Below are 13,798 nucleotides of genomic sequence, written 5' to 3'. Positions count from 1 at the left end.
AAGAAAAAAATGAGGGGAGCAGACATGGAGTGAAATGTTTTTGTGGTAATGAGTAAGAACAAATCAAAAAAATCCTATTGAATTAGGCAAAAAGGACAGTGGTGACTTTGGCCATAATAGTTTTAGTCAAGTAGTTTGGACTAAAGCTAAAGAAATAGGAACATGGAGTTTAGATAGTTTTCTGTTTTTTTGTTTTTTGGGTTTTTTTTAAGGGAAAGGAAAAGAAATTGGGAAGTTTCTAAGAAGGAAATGTGGCTTGAAAATGACTTTTGTAATGATAAGAATGAAGGTCTAGGGGCAAGGGATATAATTCAGAAATTCTGTGAGAAGTGGGAAGACATGGGTTCCTTACCCATATGATACTGATTAACATTAACTAGAAGGAGGGGTCGCTCTGTAATTAGAGGGAATGAGAAGATGTGGGTATGTACAGCAGTGAGACTGGAGCTTTGACAGAAAGAAATTTCAGAGTTTAACTTACAAATATCAGAAATTCTTCAACTAGAAATGCCTTTTTGCTGTTTTTTTCATAAAACAAAGTTTTAATTTCTGATTTTTTAAAAAAATGTATTTGTGTATTTTTTTCTTTTGCAGAGTAGCTATTATACATGTAGTTTTTCATTCTGCTTTTTTTTTTTTTTACTTCATTAGTTCTTTTTTGGATTATATCATGAGCATTTTTTCTCATGTCATTAAATATTTTCAAGCAGTATATAATAATTTATTCAACTACCCAAGTTTGGGGCATTTAGATTGTTTTTGATTAAGATATATATAATGAAATAATTTAACCTCAAACATCACTAAGCCTTTTTTCATAATCTGATATATTTCATTAGGAAACGTTCCTGGAGATTGAATTGCTGGGTCAAAGTATAATGAATGATTTACATATATGCAATGGTATTCTGGTAAATATTAACAACCGGTTTGTGTACCTGGTGGTGGGAGCCTTGATTTATAGTGTGTGCTCTTTTCTCTGGTGTAAGAACTCCTGACATGGCCTATTTCATTCCAACAACTTAATACCCCTGAGCAGAGTTGAGATGTGCAGGCATACAATTATTACACAGTATCTGTATCAAACTGATACAATAGGTGTAAATAACCTCAACAGCATAGAGATTAATAAAATGTGGTAAGATAATTAGGAAGTGATAAGTTTTGAGTGCTTATTACCTTATTTTTATTAAAAAAAAGTTTTTAATGTTTATTTAATTTTTGAGAGAGACAGAGACAGAATGCGAGTGGGTTAGGGGCAGAGAGAGAGGGAGACACAGAATCCGAAGCAGGCTCCAGGCTCTGAGCTGTCAGCACAGAGCCTGACACGGGGCTCAAACTCACGAGCTGTGAGATCATGACCTGAGCCGAAGTTGGACACTCAAACAACTGAGCCACCCAGGCACCCCTACCTTATTTTCAAAATAATTTATTGAATGGTAAGTTTATATAATTTAATTTTTAATAATGACTGTGTTTAACAACTGCAAAATTCCTGAAAATTTTAACAGCTGACTCTTGTGAACTTCTATGAGCAAGCCCTAGCACATTCTGCTAGGTTAGTTTTTTCTTTCTCCTTTCCTTCTTCTTCCCTTCTTTTCTGAAATTTATTGTAGAATTATCCCCTCAAGATTGTTGTTTTCAGGACAGGAAGAAGTATAGGTATTTAGAAGACCAATGTTTCATTCCTTTTTATGTGTAGCTTCAAGGTTTGTTTTGCTTTACACCAGAATGTTTATTGTAGATGGAATCTACTTAAGTGAAAATAAGGTGTGAACTCCGAGCTTTATTTTTTTTTTCCCACAAGACTATTCAGTTTTCCCCAAACTATTGTGGAGTAATTCCTACTGGCTATTGATTGAATTACTCAACTTTCTCTTTTTTTTTTTCCTTCCTTCCTTCCTTCCTTCCTTCCTTCCTTCCTTCCTTCCTTCCTTCCTTCCTTCCATCCTTTCTCCCTTCCTTCCTCCCTTCCTTCTCTTCCTTCTCTTTCTTTCTTTCTTCCTTCCTTCTCTTTCTTTCTTTCTTTCTTTCTTTCTTTCTTTCTTTCTTTCTTTCTTTCTTTCTTTTTTGAGAGAGAGCGAGAGCATGCATGAGGGATGGGGGGAGAGGGAGAGCAAATCCATGCTGGGCATGGAGCCTGTCACAGGACTTGATCTCATAACTGTAAGTTCGTAACTGGAGCCAAAATCAAGAGTCAGATGCTTAACTGACACAGCCACCTAGATGCCCCTGAATATCTCAGTTTTCCTATTGTTTCTAATAATTTTTCAGTTGATTCTCAAGGTTTTTCAGATACGTAATCATATCTTATGCAAATAGTTTTGCTGCCACACTTCTGATATTTATAACTTTATTTTTCTGTGTAAAGAATAAAATGAAGTTGACTAGTATCAGTGTTAACACTGAGCACACCCTTATTTTTTTTTTTTTCTGAATTTTGAAATGCTTCAAATACCTCATCATTGTCTGTGATACTTTTGGTTTGTTACATATGTTCTTGAAAATCATGCTAAGCAAGTATTCATCTATTTTTATTTTATTAAGACTTTTAAAAAATTCAGGAAGGAAGTTGAAATTTATTTAAATGCATGGGCAACTTGGTAATTCTTGATGGCTTTCTCTGTTTACCTTAGCGTTTTTTAAGTTTGTTTTTCATTTTATAATTGGGGTAGATAGAGGTTTAGATGTTGATGGTTTTTAACATTTCGGATAAGCAACAAGATGGACTGGCAACAAGATATATAGTTTTCTCCTAGAGCTTTTTTGCTGAACCTCTTGAGATCTGTGTTGTGGGTATACCTGTGATCCTATGTTTGAGAGTCAACCTTTGATTTTAACAGTTCCCCTGCTTCAGGGAGAGCCTGGCATACCTGTGGATGGGGAATATCAGCACGGGGATAATGGCTACCCTGTAGTACTGTGGATTATGAGGTTTGTGTGGCGAGTTAGCACTTGTATCTGCTTAGTCAGATTTCATCATCACTTTAAAGCTGTTTCCTTTTCAAACCTAATCACAGGTTGAGGAAAATTAAAACAATGAGGCCAAAAGGTACCCCTTGATGTCTTTCTGCAATGTGAACCTGAGTGTCAAACTCTGCGATTCCCACTTCTCTTACAGGCCTTCCATATCCCTAAACTTTGATTCTACAAGTTATGGGTTGGGACATTTCAGAATATTCTTATTTCCTAAAATCTCCACCTTTTATTCTTGGGGCATATGTGTATAGAGTCAGAGTCTTCTTATAGTGTTGGTATTTTCCCGTACTTCTTTGATGATGGCATTTTTTGTACTGGTTTTAGTCCTTTTGGGTAGATTTTTGGGAGGGATTATGTGAATGAATGCAATTTTATTCAGATTTTAAAACTTTCTTTCACATATTCATGAAATGCTCCTCAGGAGAAAATGTACTATTTTATGCTCCTTGCACTGGACTTTGATAATTTTTTTTATTCTTTTTTTAAAAGTTTATTTTTTGTCAGGGGGGTTGCTGGGTGGCTCAGTCAGTTAAGTGTCTGACTTTGGCTTAGGTCATGATCTCGGGGTTCATCAGTTTGCGTTGTGTCAGGCTCTGTGCTGACAGCTCAGAGCCTGGAGTCTGCTTCGGATTCTGTGTCTCCCTCTCTCTCTCTGCCCCTCCCCTGCTTGTGCTCTCTCTCTGTCTCTCAAAAAATGAATAAATGTTAAAAAAAATTTAGTAGAAGTTTATTTATTTATTTTTTTTTACTAATCTCTATACTCAGTGTGGGGCTCAAACTCACAACCCTGAGAACAAGAGTTGTATGCTTTTCCCACTGAGCCAGCCAGGCGCCTTTTTTTTCTTTTAATGCTTATTTATTTTTGAAAGAGAGAGAGAGACATTGAGATTGTGAGCAGGGGAAAACAGAAAGAGAGGGAGACATAGAATCTCAAGCAGGCTCCACGCTGGCCAGCACAGAGTCTGACACAGGTCTCCAACTCAAGAACCACAAGATCAGTACTTGAGCTGAAACCAAGAGTTGGACGCTTAACCGACTGAGCTACCCAGGCACCTCCAGGCACCTATTTTTTATTGTATTCTTTTATCCAATATTTTTTATTTTGAGAGAGAGAGAGAATGTACATGAGCAGGGGAGAGGGGCAGAGCGAGAGAGAGAGAGAGAGAGAGAGAGAGAGAGTTGGAGAATCTTAAGCAGGATGCATGCTGAGAGTGGAGCCCAATGTGGGGCCCGATCCCATGACCCTGGGATCATGACCTGAGCTGAAATCAAGAGTTGGACACTCAACTGAATGAACCATCGAGGCTCCCCTTATTGTATTTTTAATGGGAATAATTTGTGTATTCTTAATTTTTACAGATAATCATATGTTTATGTTTACTAGGGAATCATATTTCTATTTGAATTGTTTAGAAGGAATGGTTTTGCTAAGATTTTTGAAGGATGACCATAATAATCTTAAAGATTTTTCTTGATTTCCCCAAAAGTCTGGTCCAGCCTCCTTGAGTTTATTTGGTAGCGATAGTAGTTGGACAATAAGTGTATAGACTTTACTAAGACAGGCAAAAACAAACTCAAAGAGGCTGGTTAACATTCTTGCCTTCTCCTATGAAAATAATCAGCCATACCTCATAGTAAGACCAGTCTTTTGGGGGTAATCAAGAAAAATCTTTAAGATTATTATGATCATCCTTCAAAAAGGATACCTGGATGCCTGAGACACAGTATTTGGTTATCTATTTAATCAAAGTAGCAATAAAAATAAACATAGAAAGGGTGCCTGGGTGTTTCAGTCAGTTAATTATCTGGGTCTTGGTTTTGGCTCAGGTCACAATCTCACAGTTCATGGGTTTGGGCCCTCCGTTGAGTTCTACACTGACAGTGCAGAGCCTGCTTGGGAGTCTACTTCTTTCCCTCTGTCTCTCCCTCCCCTCCCCCAAAAGAAATAAACTTTAAAAAAAGTTAAATAAACATAGAAGATAATACTTTTCCTGATTCATAAGTGAGGAGGAATTTTATTTTTTTAATTTTTCTTTATATAATCAAGGACTTAATAAAGTCAAATAATGCACAGAAAATTATTCTGGTAAAACATAGCATTTCTGATGTAGAAGGTGTAAAATAGCCTTTCATATGAAGATGAAGATATTAATAATTACCCCAAGGAGGCAAGTCCATCAACATTGAATGTAATTTACTAAAATTTAAAATGTTTCATGTCTGTTGTTCTGAGTTGGCTATTATCGATCAAAACCAATAAGGTTCACTTTCCAATTTAGATCCTTTATTTATTGTCTTTCATATTCTGAAATAAATGGACACTTTACTACAGGTCAGTGGTTCTCTTTAAGGGGATCTATGAGCTCAAAACTGTCTTCAAAGCATTCATCATTGCTGTCTTCAAATATATCAATAAATATTTAAAATTATTTCTCATTTTTAATTTCCAATATGGTAAATTTCAATAGCTATATTCAACATAAAATAAAAGTTCTTTGAAGTCTTCAATAAGTTCTAAGAGTAGAAAAGGACCAGGAGACCGAAAAACCCGAGAATCCCTCCTTTAGGATAAAACTTTTTTTTCTTTTTTTTGAGAAATAAATGCACATACCCATTTGTACTTCTCTGTCACTGTTACTCCTAATGTAGTCTCAACTACTCATTATTGACTGTACCTTTTAGTCAAACTAAGTGATTTCTGTTTCACAGTGAAAAGTTAGGGGTGAATAATTGAGAACTGTCTGCTGTGCGCCAGCATCTTAGCAGACTAGGCAGAGCTCATGAGCATGTGCAACACAACTTTTTACAGCCACACATTCATCCATTTTACACCTCAAAGTGGCAAAAATGAACAGTTTCATTAACATGACTCAAAACAATAGCTTATCAATATTAAAATAAGAAGCAAAAGTATGTAGGGGTGCCTGGGTGGCTCAGTCAGTTAAGCCTCCGACTTCGGCTCAGGTCGTGATCTCACGGTCTGTGAGTTCGAGCCCCGTGTTGGGCTTTGTGCTAACATCTCAGAGCCTGGAGCCTGCTTTGGGTTCTGTGTCTACCTCTCTCTCTACCCTTCCCCTGCTCACACTCTGTGTGTCTCTCTCTCAAAAAGAAATAAACATTAAAAAAAAATTTTTTTAAAGAAGCAAAAGTATATAAGCATACAACTATGCTTAGTAATCGATGTTTCAGTATTTTACCTTAGAAATTATGTATCTAATAATCATCATTTAATCAACTCAAAAATTTTTTTTTTTTTTTTAATTTTTTTTCAACGTTTATTTATTTTTGGGACAGAGAGAGACAGAGCATGACCGGGGAGGGGCAGAGAGAGAGGGAGACACAGAATCGGAAACAGGCTCCAGGCTCTGAGCCATCAGCCCAGAGCCTGACGCGGGGCTCGAACTCACGGACTGCGAGATCGTGACCTGGCTGAAGTCGGACGCTTAACCGACTGCGCCACCCAGGCGCCCCTCAAAAATTTTTTAAGTTATCTTGAAAGAGAGAGATTTTGAGCTGCGGAGGAGCAGAGAGAGGAGAGAGAATCCCTAGAAGGCTCTGCACCCATACAGAGCCCGACACGGGACTCAAATCCACTAATCATGAGATCATGACCTGAGCCAAAGTCAGACACTTAACCAACTGAGTCACCCGGGCATGCATAATCAACTCAATTTAATACCACTCCGAGATTTTTGATTACCTAAAGATCTTGAAAATTACCTTCATGGGAATGCAAACTGGTACAGCCACTCTGGAAAATAGTGTGGAGGTTCCTCAAAAATCTAAAAATAGAACTACCCTATGACCCAGCAATAACACTACTAGGAATTTACCCTAGGGATATAGGAGTGCTGATGCTTAGGGGCACATGTACCCCAATGTTTATAGCAGCACTTTCAACAATAGCCAAATTATGGAAAGAGCCTAAATGTCCATCAACTGATGAATGGATAAAGAAGTAGTGGTTTATATATACAATGGAATACTACTTGGCAATGAGAAAGAATGAAATCTGGCCATTTGTAGCAACATGGATGGAACTGGAGAGTGTGATGCTAAGTGAAATAAGGCAGTCAGAGAAAGGCAGATATCATATGTTTTCACTCATATGTGGATCTTGAGAAACTCAACAGAAGACCATGAGGAGGGAAAGGAGTAAAAAAAAGTTACAGAGGGAAGGAGGCAAACCATAAGAGACTCTTAAATACAGAGAACAAACTGAAGGTTGATGGGGGGTGGGGGAGAGGGGAAAGTGGGTGATGGCCATTGAGGAGGGCACTTGTGGGATGAGCACTGGGCGTTGTATGGAAACCAATTTGACAAATTATATTAAAAAAAAATTCCCTTCAAGCTGCCAAGCTACAAAGCATAGTTATTGTTGAAATAAAAATTTGCCAGAATAATGATTCAACTTAGTTGAACATAGGAGTTTATATTTTTCAAAATTATAAACATTGTATGGGATTAATGTTAGCTTGTTTGGTTAACACCATAACTTCTTTTAAAAACCAAATTTATTAAATTAGTCTAATTTGCCAAATATTTGCCTTAATTATACAAACTGGGGTTCTTAAAACGTCCTGACTTTGTGGCACTTTGTGGTCCTGAGATTTGGGGTGCCTGGATGGCTCGGTTAAGTGCCGACTTTGGCTCTGGTCAAGATCTCACAGTTCGTGATTTCAAGCCCCACTGTATGCTGACAGCTTGGAGCCTGGAGCCTGTTACAGATTCTGTATATCCTTCTCTCTCTCTCTGCTCCTCACCTGCTTGTGCTCTGTTTCTCTCTCTCTCTCTCTCTTTCTCTCAAAAATACAATAAACATTAAAAAAATTTTTTTAAATAAATAAAAGATTACAAGTTTAATTTCTTTATTCTCTGGAAATTTTACAGACGGTAAAAGGCCTGAAAATGGGTGGTGGTAATGGTTACACAACATCGTGAATGTACCTAATTTTAAATTTGAAATGCTTAAATGTACATTTTAAAATGGTTATAATGGTAAATGTTATGTATATTTTACCACCCCCCCCCAAAAAAAAGAAAGGCACTGATAATTTATTATGATGTCCTGGATAGGCCATCTGTAACCCTTTTTGCCTTTGCTAAAGTCTTCTACAATTTTTCTCTTAGGAACATTCTTTTTTTTTAGAATCTGATACTTTTTACAACTGCAAAGTACACATCTGAATGATACAGAAGTTCCCAAATTTAAAGGGCATTGCTGTACATGGTGAAAACAAACTTCTTGTCAACAGAATGCAATTTCTACTAACCCTAAAATTTGATGGCAGTTTTGAATCTGCCTATTTTCAAAAGTTATATATTTATGTATAGATTATACATAAAAAGCCTAGAATGACATGCAGCAAAATGTGAAAATGTGCTTATTGGTAGTGAGCTTATTTTGTGATTAACTACACCTTTTGACTTTTCCACAATGTGCACGTGTTACTTGAATAAAAATATGATTTTTATGTTTTCCATGCTTCCATATTTGACCTTCTTTGTTTCTTTTTTTCTTTTAATTTAATTTAATTTATTTTTTTAAATGTACATCCAAGTTAGTTAGCATATAATACAACAATGATATCAGGGGTAGATTCCTTAATCCCCTGTACTCATTTAGCCCATCCCCCCTTCCAGAACCCCTTCAGTAACCCTGTTTGTTCTCCATATTTAAGAGTCTCTTATGTTTCATCCTCCTCCCAGTTTTTTTTATTTTTTTTTTAATGTTTATTTATTTTTGAGACAGAGAGAGACAGAGCATGAACAGGGGAGGGGCAGAGAGAGAGGGAGACACAGAATCTGAAACAGGCTCCAGGCTCTGAGCTGTCAGCACAGAGCCCGACGCGGGGCTCGAACTCACTGACCATGAGATCATGACCTGAGCCGAAGTCGGAGGCTTAACCGACCAAGCCACCCAGGCGCCCCTCCTCCTCCCAGTTTTTATATTATTTTTGCTTCCCTTCCCTTGTGTTCATCTATTCTGTGTCTTAAAATCCTCATATGAGTGAAGTCATATGATATTTGTCTTTCTCTGACTAATTTCGCTTAGCATAGTACCCTCTAGTTCCATCCACGTAGTTGCAAATAACAAGATTTCATTCTTTTTGGTTGTCAAGTAATACTCCATTGTGCATATATGTGTGTGTGTGTGTGTGTGTGTATACACCACATCATCTTTATCCATTCATCCATTGATGGACATAAGGGTTCTTTCCATACTTTGGATATTGTTGATAATGCTGCTATAAACATTGGGGTGCATGTGTCCCTTTGAAACAGCACACCTGGAATCCCTTGGATAAATACCTAGTAGTGCAATTGCTGTGTTCATAGGGTAGTTCTATTTTTAATTTTTTGAGGAACCTCCATACTGTTTTCCAGAGTGGCTGCACCAGCTTGCATTCCCGCCAACAATGCACAAGAGATCCTCTTTCTTTGCATCTTCGCCAACATCTGTTGTTTCCTGAGTTGTTAATGTTAGCCTTTCTGACAGGTGTGAGGTGGTATCTCATTGTGGTTTTGACTTGTATTTCCCTGACGATGAGTGATGTTGACCATTTTTTCATGTGTCAGTTGGCCATCTGGTTTTCTTCTTTGGAGAAGTACCTATTCATGTCTTTTACCCATTTCTTCACTGGATTATTTGTTTTTTGGGTGTCGAGTTTGATAATTCTTTATAGATTTTGTATACTAACACTTTATCTGATATGTCATTTGCAAATATATTCTCCCATTCCATTGGTTGCCTTTTAGTTTTGCTGATTGTTTCCTTCACTGTGCATAAGCTTTTTATTATGATGAGGTCCCAATAGTTCATTTTTGCTTTGTTTCCTTTGCCTCTGGAGATGTGTTGAGTAAGAAGTTGCTACGGCCAAGATCAAAGAGGTTTTGCCTGCTTTCTCCTCAAGGATTCTGATAGCTTCCTGTCTTACCTTGAGGTCTTTCATCCATTTTGAGTTTATATTTGTGTATGGGGTAAGAAAGTGGTCCAGAATCATTTTTCTGCATGTCACTGTCCAGTTTTCCCAGCACCATTTGCTGAAGAGACTGTCTTTACTCCATTGGATATTCTTTCCTGCTTTGTCAAAGATTAGTTGGCCATACGTTTGTGGGTCCATTTCTGCATTCTCTATTCTGTTCCATTGATCTGAGTGTTTTTGTTCAATAGGAACATTCTTAATAGAGAGGTAATATTTGGATGCATAGAACTAAGCAGAGGTACATTCCAAATTGTCTGTAGATAAAGATGAAAACATTTGGCCAAAGTTTGTATGTTGACTCTGGAAAATAGTGGTCAAAATGTAGATTTTGGACATACTTTGTTTTCTGATGTTTACAGCTTAGCAGTTGATGTATTTTATAAATGAACATTTACTTTTTATTATTTAGTTCTCTCATAGAGGTAGGGGCTTAAAGTTTGCTTCCCTTAGCAGTAAGAGCAAGCCCATTAGGTATGAATTTTGGCCAAACTGCATTACATCTTAATGCTTTACTTTGTCCTTTACGTATTAAAAGTATTTGCTGTAGGCAAGGAACTCACAGAGTTGGGGTGGGAGGAAATAAAAAAATGAATAATATCCTATTGATTATCAAATTTAGCAAAATACTCATGTTTAGTAGCATTATATGGCATGTTTGAAAACCTTACATATCATTATTCTGTATGTATCATTTTCCAACCTGCTTTTTCCACTAATCTTAATTTTAATTTCTGTGGCTCAGGAAACTGGGATTGACTTAGGTTGTTTTAACTCAGCATCTCTTTTGAGGTAGCTATCAGGCTTCCAGCTGGGACAGCAGTTACCTCAAAGCTCTACTGGTGCTGGTGGATTGGATGCCAAGCTCACATTTTTATTGACAGTTCCTTGTTGGCTTTTGGCAAGCGGCCTCAGTTCTTTGCCACATGGTCATTTCCATAGTGCTCCTTCTGACATGGCTTTTTGCTTCCCCCAGAGTAATGAGAGAGAGACAGAGACAGAGACAGAAATATAGTCTCTTTGGAGTGAAAATGTTTTGAGAGAGGAAAAAGAAAAATTTGAACTTAAAGCAACTTAGAAAAGAAAAAACAGTTGAGAGGATTTAACTAATTCAGGATTTTAGATACTCACAAACTTCAGATGATCCCAGAAATATTTAGAAACTCTGCTAGAGAAATTCGTATTCCAGATAAATATGTATTTCATTATATGCATATATATGAAAGATTCATACCAGTATTAACAGGTTTGTTTTCATTCTTAAATATAGTTGCTTTGCTTAAAAATAAAAGGTCATATTAGAATCAGCTATTTCAAAGAAAATCACAGTCTAAAATGGAGTCCTAGTTAAGATCACAAAATATGCTATCATATTTTAAAGCCTTCATGCTAGTAGTATGAGTTTTGTGCTAGAAAGTAAATCTGGACACTTGGTGAGTTTAGGGTTTTGTTTTTTTGGCCACCCATAGTGGGAGTGGGACCAGATTTTTTAGAGAAGTTAAATGAAAATGAAAGTATTTTTCCGTGAAGATAATCAAGGAAAAAATACTGGACTGGCAGACTCCTCCTTTTGAGTTGCTTTTAGATTAAATGAACTGTGATTCCCTTCTTCCTTTTCATAGTTTAGATTATTTCTTAAAATTAAATTACTGTATATGCCATTCAGTACTTGACTCTCCCCACATAACTGTTAACTTAAAATATTTGCTTCTGCTTCTTGAGTCTACCTTTGTTACCATAGAAACAGAAGTGGACTAGGGAAATAGGCAAAGCAGCCATCAACTGAAATTAATGAGGAGTCTAATTCTTTACCTGTAGTTGTGTTTAATTTACAACTCCTGTTTTAAAGATATGCAGTGTAAGGTCGGTTGACTAGGAGGAAAAATAACCTGTAACTTAACTCTCATTTGCTTCAGACTTGTTCATTTGCCTAAAAAGCTATTGAGAAAGAGCCTTTCTAACAGCTTGGAAAAGAGCTTTTCATTCTTGAGAATGGTTACTCTACTATCTATTCTGTGCTGCTATATCTTTAGATGTTTATAATGTGCTTTTCATTCATAGGTATTACAATAACACATGTTTTCTAGGGAATGAGATTTGCTATTATGTGATATAAGCCTACTGTGGTCAGTATATTTTCACACATACTATTTAAGTGAACCCTGAAAAATACAGATCTTAAATTCTGAGAAGGTATTGAAAATATTATTAGATGTAGTTAAGACTGTTACTTATCATGTCAAGAAATAAATGTTTTAAAATAAGCTTTTATTTTAATTTAATTTTTAAAATTTTTTTTCAACGTTTTTTTATTTATTTTTGGGACAGAGAGAGACGGAGCATGAACGGGGAAGGGGCAGAGAGAGAGGGAGACACAGAATCGGAAACAGGCTCCAGGCTCTGAGCCATCCGCCCAGAGCCCGACGCGGGGCTCGAACTCACGGACCGCGAGATCGTGACCTGGCTGAAGTCGGATGCTTAACCGACTGCGCCACCCAGGCGCCCCTAATTTTTTAATGTTTACTTATTTTTGAGAGAGAGAGAGAGAGCATGAGAGGCAGAGGGGCAGAGAGAGGAGACACAGAATCTAAAGTAGGCTCCAGGCTCTGAGCTGTCAGCACAGAGCCCCACGTGGGGCTTAAGCTCACGAGCTGTGAGATCATGACCTGAGCCGAAGTCTGATGCTTAACTGACTGAACCACATAGGTCCCCCTAAAATCAACTTTTAAAATGTAAAATGTTGGGGTGCCTGGGTGGCTCAGTTGAGTGTCTGACCCTTTTTTCTTTTAGAAGGTAAGCGATTTATTTATATTTTTTAAATATTTATTAATTTTGAGAGAGAGAGAGAGAGAGAGAGAGAGAGAGCATGTGAGTGAGCAGTGGAGGGGCAGAGAGAATCCTAAGCAGGGATTAACTTAACTGATTGAGCCACCCAGGCACCCCGAGCAACTCAGCTCAGGTCATGATCTCATGGTTCGTGTGATGGAGCCCTGAGTTGGGCTCTATGCTGTGAGCTTGGGATTCTTTCTCTCTCCTTCTCTCTCTGTCCTTCCGCTGCTTGCACACTCACGCTGTTTCTCTCTCTCCCTCTCAGAAGAAATAAACATTAAAAAAAATAGTAAGACTTGAATGTCAGAATTACTCCTTGATCCATTGGCTACAGAATGGATATTGTATTAGCAAGCATGACAGCAGCATGAGAGCTCTGTAGTAACCAGGTGCATGGTCAATGAGCAGTAATACTTTGAAAAGAATCTTTTTTGAGCAATAGTTCTCAACAGTGGGCTTAATTCAGTACACAATGTTTTAAACAGATGTGCTATCATTCAGGCTTTATTGTTTCACTTATAGAGCATAGGCAGAGTAGATGTAGCATAATTCTTAAGGGCCTAGGAGTTTGGGAATGGCAAATCAGTATTGGCTTCAACTTCAAGTCACCAGCTGTGTTAGTCCCTAACAAGAGTCAATCTGCCCTTTCAAGGTTTGAAGCCAGATATTGACTTCTCCTCTCTAGCTGTGAAAGTCCTAGATGACATCTTCCAATTGAAGGCTATTTGTCTACATTGAAAAAATATGTTGTTTAGTGTAGGCATCTTCTTTAATTCTCATAGCTAGATCTTCTGGATAACCTGCTGCAGCTTCTACATCAGCACTTGCTGCTTCACCTGATGTTTTTATGTTATGAAGATGGCTTCTTTCCTTAAATCTCATGAGCCAACCTCTGCTACCTTCCAGCATTTCTTCTGCGACCTCCTCTCCTCTCTCAGTCTTCATACAATTGAAGAGTCAGTGCCTTGCACTGGATTAGGCTTTGGCTTAAAGGGATTTTATGACTG

At 37.5% G+C, this 13,798-nt stretch overlaps 1 protein-coding gene across 3 annotated transcripts in view; it reads left to right on the top strand.

Moving 5' to 3' along the window:
• The window catches only part of BAZ2B (bromodomain adjacent to zinc finger domain 2B), a 330,135-nt gene that overhangs the window by 15,716 nt on the left and 300,621 nt on the right, over nt 1-13,798 (top strand). The window lies entirely within an intron of this gene.

The sequence above is a fragment of the Puma concolor genome, chromosome C1, assembly GCF_028749965.1.
Source record: "Puma concolor isolate L17-30 chromosome C1, mPumCon1.1.hap2, whole genome shotgun sequence".
Classification (NCBI taxonomy): domain Eukaryota; kingdom Metazoa; phylum Chordata; class Mammalia; order Carnivora; family Felidae; genus Puma; species Puma concolor.
This window is presented reverse-complemented; position numbering and strand designations above follow the sequence as displayed.